General features: G+C 37.9%; 1 protein-coding gene across 1 annotated transcript in view; it reads left to right on the forward strand.

The window, feature by feature from the left end:
• The window catches only part of fam210b (family with sequence similarity 210 member B), a 180,579-nt gene that overhangs the window by 31,147 nt on the left and 135,747 nt on the right, over positions 1–13,685 (forward strand). The window lies entirely within an intron of this gene.

Genomic DNA, 13,685 nt, shown 5'->3' on the forward strand with positions numbered 1-13,685 from the left:
GTTAAACTATAATTCTTCACACTGTTCAAATCAAAATCAAACACTCTGAACCCTAACTTCTTTAATCTATAGACCACTTTCTCCACATCCATGTTCTAAATTCCCTGAATTTTGCCATTGAGGAAACAAGCATTCATTTAACGCTAAAATATTCAGAATGAAATAGCATCATTACCAAAGAAAAAGTTTTTATTATTGAAAATAAGTCAAAAGGCTATGCCTATGATTCAGAAATCATCTCACTTGTGTATGTTCAATGAAGTGCATAATTTTTCCTCATCTTAATAATTTAGATAAATTTTTAAATGTCCTCTTGTGGTATCTTTGTCTTTTCTTTTCCTCTTTTCTCATATAATGAACTCCACCTTCCCTATCACTGAAACAATAATGAATATAAGTCTTGTGGTATTGAGAATAGAGAGCCATAAGACCTGTTGTGTCAGAACAGCAAGTGCTCATATTTTTCCGAACATGTGAATGAAAGACACTGTTACTAATTTGCAAGCAGATTCAAGAAAGGAAGAAATACCCTGCCAAAAATTAACCCCCTGGTTAATTTTCACCTTACCAGGTGAAAGCTTCATGAGTATTGTATTTCACCCTTACAACCCCTTGATTGTCATAATTATTTTTAGTCAAACTGGGAGGTTTAAGCATGTTATGAGACACCTCTCAGACAGGCAGAACTTGACCCTACATCTTCTGACTCAGCAGTAGAGACACTACCACTGTGCCATGACACCCTACTTAACTTGATTTTTATATGATTGCTGAATTTTCCCATTGGTCTTATCACAGACTATCAAGCTGAGTAATTATGTGTTAATTGTGATAATTATGAAAACTGATAATTAAGGAATCAATTACTCTTGTTTTGAAGGTGAACAACTAAGACTGTGCAGTTCATCCCTTTTGGTTAGAAATTGTTTGAGAACTTTGTTTTTCAAATGCTAAGTTTTAGTTTATTTTCCTTTGCTTCTCCTATCTCTGCTCTTTCCCTCTTAATTAAATCTTTTTTTCTCTGTTTCTTTATTTCTCCTTCTGCACCTAATTTGTCATCTGAAGTCATCCATTTCACTTCATGCTCATCCTGTTTATTTTTCAGACCTTTAATCTCATTTATTCAGGAGAAATTTGCCCCACTGTTTCCAAGGTCTCAGATGCCTTGTTTCCTTGCCGTACTGTTATTAGTTCAAGCTTTCAACAAAATAATGGCTTTTTTTAAACCTAACTGTGTATGACCAAATCAAACTAACACAAGTTTCCCTCTTTTTCAGTAAGATCAGGAAGAATGATTTAGGTTGACATCAAGTCCTTAGACAAAACAAAATGTCGGCATAATGTCAAGGCTACTGATTGCAGTGACTCAATAAGTCAAATTCCATTTTATTAAATGGAATAAGAGATTTAATTCAACCAGTTCTGTGAAAGAATGATTACGTAGAGCCTCAGACTCGTGTTTTCTTTATTTAAATCCTATATTGAAAATCTTCAAAGCTATAACACTGCATAAATCTGTCTAAATGCACTTTATTCTTAGAGATGAAGACTAGAAGTACACATTTTTAATGTCAGATTGTCAAAATATTGTGCTGGCTGTTGAATTTAAAGCATTTTATTTACAGCAAGCAATTTCCTTTTTTACGTGAAGATTTTAAATCTAGCATTGAAAGGTCACCTGACATTTTACAACAAATGACATGGTAGTAAATGAATGCTTTAACATAAGGTATCTCTAAATAGTCTCATGAATGAATATTTCTTGAGAAAGTCTTCCCTATGTTGTTCATGAGTTACAATGCACATTTCCAATGAAAAGACTTGGAAACAAACTAAACAGTCTCTTTTTTACGTGGTTTGTAGAAGTTTGTAAGTGATCTGCTCAAAGATTTGTTTTTATTATTCATTCACTGGCCAGGCCAACATCTATTAACAATCCCTAATTGCCCAAAGGACTGTTAGAGTCAACCACATTACTGTGGGTCTGGAGTCATATGTAGGCCAGGTAAGGATGGTAGCTTGCTCTCCTAAAGAACATTAGTGAACCAGATGAGTTTTTCCAACAATCAAAAATGGACTTGTGGTCATCATCATACTCTTAATTCCAGATTTTTATTGAATTCAAATTCCACCATCTGTCATGGCAGAATACAAACCTGGGTCCCCAGAACATTACTTGGGGATCTGGATTAACAGTCCAGTGATAATACCACCAGGTCATTGCCTTGCCTGTTTGAAGTAAGATTTTCTTCATTCTTGCTGAGAAATAATTAACATATAGATGAGATGAAAGATTCTCCATGATTGCAGCAGATGAGTGTTCTGCAAGGAGTTCAGTTGTTCACCATCTGGGTTGGTCTTGAATCAAATCTTACTTTGAATATCTTATTGCAACTTTATTCTTTCTGGAGATGTAGGCATCATTAGCGAGGCCAATATTTGTTATCCATCCCTAATTCCCATCTTTTGAACCGAGTGGCTTGCTAGGCCATCCCAGAGGGCAGTTAAGAGTCAACCAAATTGCTGTGGATCTGGAGACACAGGTAGACCAAACTGGGTAAGAATAGCAGATTTTGTTCCATAAATTACACCAGTGAGCCAGATTTTTTTTTTACGATAATAGACAATGCTTTCATGGTCATCATTGCTGAGATCAGCTTTCATTTCTAGATTTATATGACAGAATTTAAATTCCACCTTTAACACTTGTCTTCACAGTTATGATAAGGTCTATGTGTTATTCATTGTCACTACACCACTGGCTCCTCCATCTCACATGTGAAACTAATGTTGGATGAATGGGTGAAGGCACTGCATTCATAAAATGCTCAATAGCTCAAGAGACTTGAACTGTACAAATGTTGGCATTGTTTAATTGCAGGGATTTCTCAATTTTTCCCATATGGTAGGCTCTTGAAGACTGAGATTGTCTTTCAGGATATCTTTGCATCTAAGTCATCTTATGATCTGGACCTCCATACTCGGCTGGTTGTACAATACCCTTCAGTTTCGGGAATCCTCAATGCAAACTATATGGCTAACTCAACAAAACTGAGCTCCTACAAGCTTCTTCTTTCATACCAGATATGTGATACTTTGCAAGAATTTTGATGTTAGTGACTCTTTCCTGCCACCTGATGTTGCAGATAGATTTTTAAGCAGTGAAGGAGGAATGCAGCAAGTTGCTTGATGTCACGGCATCGGAGAAGTGATTGAGACCAACTGCCTGATAGTATTAGATCTTTGATTTGAGAGAAACGCCATGCTCTTTCTAAAGCCTATGGGTGAACCTGCCAATTGATGCTCAATGTTGTCAGGTTATGTGTTCTTCAGTATCCAACATCCCACAATACTACAAAATCAATACCCTAATTCTGGGTACGCTGAGACTGTAAAATGAGTGACAATCTTGTTGGGAGTAATTCTTGCCAAGACTTTTTCTGACTGTGAAATACGAAATACCAGAATGGTATTCGTCAATGGATTTGCTTCCATTCTCTTTGTACAGGTAAGTTCTGGAAGCATCCTTGTAAACTTTACATAAAATACCCTGATTCCAGATTAAGCAGAAAAGGCTAGTGAGTTTCTTACCCACGTCAACTTTGTTTTGAATATGCCAGGTGAGAGTCCATCAACTTCCAGAAACTAACTCACCAATAGTTGTTTTATGGCATTGGTGATTTCTGCTTGAAGGATAACTCATCTAGAACATAATGTTGCTTAAACGATTAAATGGTGTTGTCAAACACTATAGATTCTTGGTTAAGGGGACTTTAAAACTGTTCTGCACATCAAGGAAACAGTCTTTATCCTCAAGGTAGGGGAGTCCAAAACTAGAAGACAGGGGTTTAAGGTGAGGGGATACAGATATAAATGAGACCCAAGATTCAACTTTGTCACACAGAGGGTAGTATTTGTGTGGAATGAGCTGCCAGAGGAAGTGGTGGAGTACAATTACAATGTTTAAAAGCTATCTGGATGGGTACATGAATAGGAAGGGTTTAGAGGGTTATGGGCCAAATGCTGGCAAATGGAATGAGATTATTTTAAGATATCTGGTTAGCATTTGTGAGTTGGACTGGAGGATCTGTTTCCATGCTGTACAACTCCATAACTCTATTGCATGTTAGTTCGAAGTTGATTGCCATCTTTTGAGATGCCAGGACCCTCACTGTTGGTTTTGAGGGCCATGAACAGATTGAAACTTCAGGTACAGCCTTCAGGTTGTGCTTATTAGTGCAGTTCTATAGCCTGTTCTGCCACTATCAGTTCTTCATCTCCTTGGGTTTTATTCTTCTCAAACCAATTTTGGCACTGCTATTGTAAAATCAAGGATCACAGATGTTTTGCTGTGAGTGACATCTCTTAACTTCTTCCAAGAGTTTTCAATTTCTAGGCTACATCTGGATACTAGCAAGCTCTATGGCAAATGTTTGCTCTTGTTCGTGTTTATTGATTCAGTCTTTTAAGATAGTTACATTCAAGGTTCTTTTGTGGTGTGACTGTATCATAGCATGTTATATGTTATCTTCAAGGAAAAGTCCAAAATCTGACCAGCAACCAGCACCTCTAGAGCAGCAGGTAGAATGCATATTTTTAAGGTGTTTCAGTCATATAATAATGTAGCTCAACTCATGCCAGTGTTCAGACTGGGGTGTATCCATGTTGTTTTCAGTTTGTTAGAAGATTGTGTTCATGAATGAGAAGTTATTCTTGTTGTATGTAGAGAGAAGCTGGAGTTTATTCCATCAGTAAAATTGTGTCCCAGTTCTTCCTTCTGTGTATTATAGTCTGGACCAATATGTGCATTGAAATCACATATTGATGACGATTTAATCTGTCATGGTACTCCTCTGATGATCCTGCTGATATCATCATAGAATGCTTTGTTGGCCTTGCCTGTCAATGTCATGGTTGGTGTATAAGTACTAATGAGTGTTTTATGTATTTGTTATCAACTTATTCATTGTGCTGGTACATATTTCCAGGGCAGGTGGGACTTAAACCCAAACCTTCTGACACAGATGCAGGGACATTACCACTTTGCTTAAGAGTCTCAAAACTAATGAGTGTTGTAACTTGGTTTTTAGCAGGTGTGTGGGGGTGCAGGGGCTGTCAATATAAATGATTGAAGGGTCAATGAAAGTGATTGGGGAGTTAGTTTCATAGTTTGCCAGGGGTTAGAGCAAGATTTCATTCCTCTAAACTGTTCCAGGCTAACAATTCATTTAAGTCAGTCAGAACCCTCCAAAGTTTCCAACTCGGAGTGTGGGACTTTCTTGGAGAGTTGCAGATGTGGATCAGATATTTCAATGTTCCACGCAATTCCTGCAGTCAATGCACTAGGTTGGGACATCTGCATGGTCTGGCTATCCAGATACTGGAAGATCTGGGCCATATATATTTAATATATGCTCATTGCTTTCTGTACCTTGCCACAGGCAGTGTTTGATGTGGAGATTATTTCAGAGAACAAGGTAGATCTTTAAGGAGGAAGGAAAGCAATATGACAAGCTTTAGATTGTTTTTGCTAAAGTACAGCACAGACAGAAAGAGAAAAATGACTTTCTTTATGATCTTTGTTTTTTCAGCTAGTGAATAGCCAGGGATTGCTACTCCATCAGATTTGCCCTTTACAGATTGTGTTTTTCTGTGCATTCAACTAAGAAAGAATAAATGCAATCAGGGATCTCACTGATACTGGCTATGGTTTCTGTCTGATTATTCACATTTGGATTTTTAATCTAAAAATTTGGATTGAAATTTCAGGAAATGGCATAACTTTAGTAATGAGAAAACAGCTATAAGCCTATGCAATATTCCTGGTGATTGATGTTAAAAATAGTTATTCACTGCATTTTAAGTGATCATCATCAACAGCTGTTGTAAAATACCAGGTTGAACAAGTGTGTCCCTCGAATTTGAGAATGAAATGAATGCATTTATTCTGGACATTAATTTTAACAATCATTTCGATACTGCCCAACATCTTTATAGCTGTTGCATTTTATCTGAATGTGACTCAATTTAACAGAGTGGTACTCTGTATGTTCTGAAACTCAATCACACTTGGTTTGTGATAACTGATTGCAACTCCTCCCACTTAAATCTACTATTGTCTCAAAGAAAACATATTGAAAAGTTGTGAGTCACAAAAGGAGGGTTGTAAGGAATAAATGGCAATCTAAGTGCATGAAGCCCCTTGGGGAAGGGGATACAATGATGAAATTCTTCATTTGAGATGGAGACTGACATAGTCGATTCTGAGACAAGGTCCTAAATCTAAATAAGGGAAACTGTGGTAGTATGAGGGATGAGCTGAGAATGTTACTTGCAGGAATGATGGTGGATAGGCAATGGCAAATATTTAAAGAGTGCATGGAGGAACTGCAACAATTGTGCATTCAGAATGCAGAAGAATATAATGGGAAAGTTGGCCCAACCATGTCTCTTATGAAGGTGTTCAATATAGTTTTAGGGCTAAAGGGATGAAAGCAGATGGGGAGAAAGCAGGAACTGAGTATTGAGTTGGATGATCAGCCATGATCATATTGAAAAGTGAAGCTGGTTTTAAGGGCTGAATGGCCTACTCTTGCTCCTATTTTCTATGTTTCCAGTTTCCCAATGTAAAGTTCTTTGTGATATTTTTCCCCACAGGTATATAAAGAGAAGTTCCTTACTCATGTTTAGTATATTCCAAATTCAAATATCATTACATTTAAGTTTACCATGATCACAATCACATATACTGTCATCTATGGGTTTGACAGGGACCACTTCAGAATTACGATTGGTGCAGAAATCAATTCAGAGGGATTGTTGTACATGATAGTTGGTTCTGAAAGGGTTAATGTTGGAAACTGTATCCACCTGATGTGATATTATCATAGTAGTTTTGGTGAAGATTATGCAGAACATCTTGAATCTCATGAACTGAATGCCTTGCTCTTACATCACAGAATAATCACTGAATCACGGAAGTATTATGGCATAGAAAGTGGACCTTCAGCCTACCGTGTTTCCACCAGCTCTCCCAATCAGCTTGACATTTTACTGCCAATCTCCTGTATTTTCCCCATACCCTTACACATTGTTTGTATCAGACAATCATCCAATGCCCTCTTGAATGCCTCAATGAAGCCCACTCTTGCAGATTTCCAGGTAATGCATTTCAGACCCTAACGACTTGCTTTATTTATTGTTTTTGCAAATCACATTAACTCTGTGCCCTCTCATTCTTGATACTTCAATGAGCTGGAACAGTTTCTCCCTATCAACACAATCCATACCATTCAGGATTTGGAAAGTCCCAAAATCTCTTGGCCTTCTTTCCAAGGAAGAATGCTGCTAATCCGTCTAATTTATGGTAGTAACTGAAGTTTCTCATTCTTGGAACCAAACTTGTAAACTTCTTCTGCACTGTCTCCAATGTGTTCACATCCTTCCTACAACACCTCCATGATCTTGTACTCTGTGCCCTTGTTAATTAAGCCAAAGATATTAACTTCTCTCTCCATATGCTGTGACACCTTCAATGATCTATGTGCATACGCACCCATGACCCTCTACTCTTCTACCCCTTATTTTGAATTATCTGTCCATGTTTTAACTGTCGAAATGCATCACCTCACGCTCCTCCACACTAAACTTCTTCTGCCATTTAATCACTCATTCAACCAGCCTGTCTATGTCCTTTTGAAATTCTGTACTGTCTCCCTCACAGTTTACAATGCTTCCAATTTCCACGTCATACACAAATTTAAAAATTATTCCCAGCACATCAAGACGTATATCATAAACAGATATCAGAAAAAATGAGGGTACCAACGCCAATGTCTAGGGAACTCCACTACAAACATTCCTTCAGCGAAAAAAAAACATACACTGACCATGGTTCTCTGTTTCCTGTTACTAAGCTACTTTTGCATTCTTGTTGCTTTTATTCCATGAACTACATATTTTCTCACAAGCCTATTGAGTGGCATTGTTTCAAATGTCTTTTGCAAATCTGTACACAACATCAACAGTGTTACCCTCATTGAACCCTTTGTTATTTCTTCAAAAAACTCCAGTAAGTTAGTGAAACGTGATTTCCCCTTTTTTTAAAAATTCATGATGGCTCTTCTCAAAATGAAGCTTTTCTATGTGGCTACTAATTCTATCCTGAGTAGTTTTTTTTCTAGATTCTCCCCAACACTGAAGTGTGCTGACTGGATTGTAATGGCTGGGCAGATTTTTGAACATGGGCATAATGATTGGAATTCTCCAATCTGCTCGAATATTCCCTGAGTCTAGGCAAGACTAAAGGTTCATGGTTAGTTTCCCTGTAATATGTCCCTTTTCCACCATGGCCTCGGTTGCATTTACCTCCTTGGTAAAGACAGATGCAAAGTATGCATTAAATACATCAACCATGCCCCCAACAAACATGTGTAAAATTCATTTTTTGGTCCTGAAATAAGCTTGACTGTACCTTTCACCATCCTTTTACTATTTCTATGCTTATACAAGACTTTGGGATTTCCTTTTATGTTAGTCTTTTCTCATAACTACCTAAATATAGATTGGGTCAATGATTAATATACCCCATTATAACTATTCTATGATGTTGACATTTTTCCATAATTTCCCTGCAGATTTTTTTCTCTACACTACAGTGCAAAAGGAGATCATAAAAACAGAGTTAACGTTTCGGGACCACTGACCCTTCCTCTGAGACATTACTCTGAGGAAGTGTCACCGGATTTGAAACGTTTTTTTGCTTCACAGGTGCTGCCTGCTGAGCTTTTCCAGCAACTTTGTTGTTAATAAAAAGGGGATGGTGGACATGACACAAGAGGTTTCTTAGCAAATATAAAGAGCATGATATAGGGAGTAATGGATTAAGGACTTACAGACTTACAGGACAGTAATAAATAGTTAATTCATACATTGTCAATCTGTGAGTCGAGGAGCACTGAAAGGATCACTACTTGGGTCCATATATATATTACGTATATATAATATATACACACATTTTTGCAATATACATCAATGACTCGATTTGAATGTGGGGGAAATGTAATATTTGCAAGCTTACAGATGACACAACTAGGTGGGAATATGTGTTGTCAAAAAGGTGCAAAGTAGCTTTAGAAGAATTTGGACAGATTTAGTGAGTGGGCAAAAACAGCAGATGGAATATATTGTGGAAAAATATGAGATTATCCACTTTGGTAGGAGGAAAACTATGTAGACTTTTTCTTAAATGATGTCGGAAGGTGTGGATGTACAAAGGGACCTGTGTTTTCATCAATAAGTCAATGACGGCTAACAGGCAGGTGTAGCAAGCTATTAGGAAGGCTAATGGAATATTAGTCTTTATCACAAGGGAATTCAAGTGTAGGAGTATCAAGGCCTTGCTTCAATTGTATAGAACATTTGTTAGAGCACACTTGGAGTACTGTTTGCAGTTTCAATCTCCTTACCTTAGGAAGGATATTATCGTCATGGAGGGAGTGCATTGAAAGTTCACCAGACTTGTTGCGAGATGGTGTGAATGCCCTATGAGGAGAGATTGTGTAAACTAAGTTGTATACTCTAGAGATTCAAAGAATGTGAATCTGATGGGAGGCGCTGGACTGTTAATCTAGAGACCCAGATAATGTTCTGGGGACCTGGGTTTGAATCCCGCCACAGCAGATGGTGGAATTTGAATTCAATAAATATCTGGAATTAAGAGTCTAATGATGAAAAGTAAATCCATTGCCGATTGTCAGAAAAACCCGTCTGGTTCACTAATGTCCTTTAAGGAAGGAAACTGCTATCCTTACCTGGTCTGGCCTACATGTGACTCCAGGCCTACAGAAATGTGGTTGACTCTTAACAGCTCTCTGGGCAATTAGGGATGGGCAATAAATGCTGCCCAGCCAGCAATGCCCCATATCCCGTGAATGAATAAAGGAAAAAAAATGTGAAGTGAACTAACTGAAACCTACAAAAACCTGAAGGGATACCAAGAGTAAATGCAGGTAAGATGTTTCCCAGTTGGGAATTTAGAACCAGGGGATGCAATTTCAAAGTAGGCTGAAGCTTCTTAGGACTGAAATAAGGAAAACCTTTTTCTTACTCCAAGGATCAAGAATCTTTGGATTTCTCACACTCAGTGATTGAAAATGTTTACCATAGAGATTGACAAATTTCTAGATATCAATGACATTAAGGAATATAGGGAAATTTGTCGAAAATGGCATTGAAGTTGGTGATCAACTATAACCATATTAAATGATACAGCAGGATTAACAAAATGGCCAACGATTGCTCCTATGTTTCTATGAGAAGTCAAAATTACTCAACTGTTCTAGGAGCCAAGTTCATGATGAAATGTAGAAGATGGTAATGGAAATCATAATCATCAAATGCTTCTGTCTTACTGAGATCAACAGGCTATACTTGCACAAGACAAAAACAAGGAGGAATAGAATGACGCTACCTAACCCAATGATATTGCTTCTTTACCTGCCATGTGGGAAGCTGGCACAGAAATTTCAGCAGACCCAACAATGGAAACTTGTGGCAAAGCAGAGTGGGACTGACCAATGAAGAAATTGTAGATGTAGCACATTCTTTAACCATGGAACCTGAGGAGTAGATAAGCCTGATTGTAACTTCACTCCCCGCCTATTTCCCTTGCTGAAGCCTCGCAGACTGTGGAGCTGCTCTGAGATTTTACACAACAATACAAAACATGGGAAAGATGTTTTACAGAATTGATGACATTGCCAGACTACAACGCACTCATTTGAAGACAGTGCGCTCAGTAGAGAAAGATAACTGAACTTTCCATCATTTTTCACAACATTTTTCAATGCCTTTTATTGTACAAGGTTGGGCCTTTGTAAGGTATGAACAAATTGAAACATAAAGACATTTTTCAGTATTTGCTGCATTGAGAAAAAAAATGAAAACAGAAACATTTGTAGGCAAATCGGGTTGCATGGTGCCTTCCTGTGTTATCTTAAACCTCTACTAAATGTAAATTTGTGGGCATGTTACAAGCTATTTGACTTAATCCTGCTTTTATGGTATTGCAATTGTTTCTTCTATTTCACTTGTTTCCTGTTTGATTTCTAAAGCTGAAAGTTATATATTGTATGAATTGTTATTTGCTTAATTTCAATTTTTATTGATTTTGGTCATGCTACATCATTTGCATTTTATTAGTTTGCTACCTTATTGTCAATTCCATAAACACATATTTCATATTCAAGTGTGTTCAGCACTCCATTCAAGCAAGCAGAGGGCCTGTTCACAAGACTTGAGTGATGAAACAAAGCCCTGACGCAAAGGGTCATTGTGTTTTCTCGGGAACATGTTCTGGAATAAGAAATGGATGGTTGGAGGGAGTTTTCACTGGGTACGATGTGAGTGCAGATATTTTCATTTCTCGGATGGGTTTTCTTCTTGCTATTGCTTGTTCTCAATATTACAGAAACAGACTATCAAATTCAACTCCCACTAATGTATGAAGTTCAATTTCCTCAATTACCTTTCCTTAATTGAATCCAAATCCCTCATTCCTATTTTGACTGGTTTCTAAATTCTACATAATGTATAGAGTACGTGCTTTATTCATAGTCTAAGAAATTATTTTGACCCCAAAAATCAGTTGCAAAGCTGCTGATGGAAAGGAACTGGTCTTTCCAACCATTGTGATACCAAAGTCCGGTGAGATGTTCTTCTGATGTCTCTATAAACCCTGCCTAGGACAGTCAGGGTCAACTGCAAAATGAAAACAACTCCTAGCTCAAAGTGCCCCTCTTCAATGCTCCCACCATAGATTTCAAAGCTTTTTCAGTATTCAATCCTACTGTCACATTCAGCATCCTAACTCCTAACCATTGGTTCACTTCTTGAAGGCACCTTCTAATTTTGCACATCCTGATCCTGCTTCCATCTTTTTTTTGTACTGGCTGTTTATGCCATGCACTGAAGTGAACCCTAATGTGTACAATTTTTTTCCACCACAGAGATGGAAGTGGTGTGCCCTGTACTCATAATATCAGCAGAAATTTCTATTCCATTATGTTTCAAGATCTTTTCTCAAGCTACAAAAATTATATACAAAAGAAATATTACATTTTACTGATGTCCCCACAGGTCAAGGGAGCAAGTTGACTAAATTATCAAGGGCATTTTTCAGCGCCTTCAACCTCACTGCAACTTCTTCCACTTGAATAGGAACCAGAATTGGGTTCTGTTTATGCCTACAGCAGAATACAATACCCTAGCTTTAGAAGAAAATTTCAAAGAACAGTCAACCGTGCTTGGCACTGCTCTCTTCAGAGTATTCCCGTTCTTTCTATCTCTGCTAGCATACCATTGAGGGATTTATCTTGAATGTCAACTGTAGTTGTAAAGTTCACCCCATCCCAGTGGATTGGTTCATTAAAGTCTGCTATCAGCACAAAAACCTCTGCTAGTTTGTTTTTGTTTTTTTATACCGAAGGAGCAATGCTGCTGCACACAGGTCAGGTTTGAATGCTCTCTCTAGAACCTAAGGTGCTGTGGGTATGCTGAACAACAGTGTTTTACTCATTATCAGAATTAGCTCAGCAAAGCACAGAGTTCTTTCTCCCATGGTTGATTACAGATTACAGTATAATAAGTTAATGCCTATCATGAAGCTGCTAAACTGCCTGATAACATTGTTGGTGACACATTGAAAATTGCACATTTTTACAAATATTGGCATTGATTTTTGTTTAGTGTGTGGCAGTCCGAAAAAGATGGAAGCAGGATTGGGATGTGGCAAAACTAGAAAGGCTCCTCAAGATGTGAAACCAGTGTGTAGGAGTTTGGATGCTGAAGAGACTTTGAAATTTGTGGTGAGGGCATTAAAAAGGGGCATCAAGAGCCAGGGGTTGTTTTCACTTTGCAATTGACCCTAACTGCACTAAGCAGGGTTTACAGAGTCACCAGAATAACGTCTCACTGGACTTTGGTACCACAATAATTGGAAAAACCAGTTCCTTTCCTTTAACAGCATTGCAACACAGATTTTTGGGGTCAGAATAATTTCTGAGTCTCATGAAGCACACAGTCTCAATGTAGCTGTACATATTTCAAAAAAAGCTTTGACTTTTCATTCATTTAACTGCAATTATTATCTCTCTCTGAGAACTTACTTCACTTGCTTGTCAATGGAACTTGTCTTTTACGTTTTTGTTCTTCCAACTTGTTTTTACATTGCATATAGCTTCTGAATATGAGGATGGGTTTTGGTGGGCAGAGCAGGACTGAATGCAAAGGCAGTGTTGTATGCTCGAAGTGCCCTTACTGCTCTGCAAGAGAGCACCAACTTTTGGCTGTCATGATTTCCATTAACTCTTGCATCCGTATATGGTACATGCATACTTAGAAACCTAAGAAAATTACCACTGTGGAATAAGTTGCACTCTAAAGTGTACCTTTTCCACCTTAGAAAGCTAACATTAGTTTTACAACTTGCTTGTGATGTGGAGGTGCCAGTGTTGGATTGGTGTGGACAAGGTCAGAAGTCCTATTACACCAGGTTATAATCCAACAGGTTTATTTGAAATCACTCCACCTGACAAAGGAGCAGCGCTCTGAAAACTTGTGATTTCAAATAAACCTGTTGGACTATAACCTGGTGTCGTGTGACCTCCAATTTGCTAGTGATCAAC

This window comes from Rhincodon typus, chromosome 19, assembly GCF_021869965.1.
Source record: "Rhincodon typus isolate 14 chromosome 19, sRhiTyp1.1, whole genome shotgun sequence".
NCBI lineage: Eukaryota > Metazoa > Chordata > Chondrichthyes > Orectolobiformes > Rhincodontidae > Rhincodon > Rhincodon typus.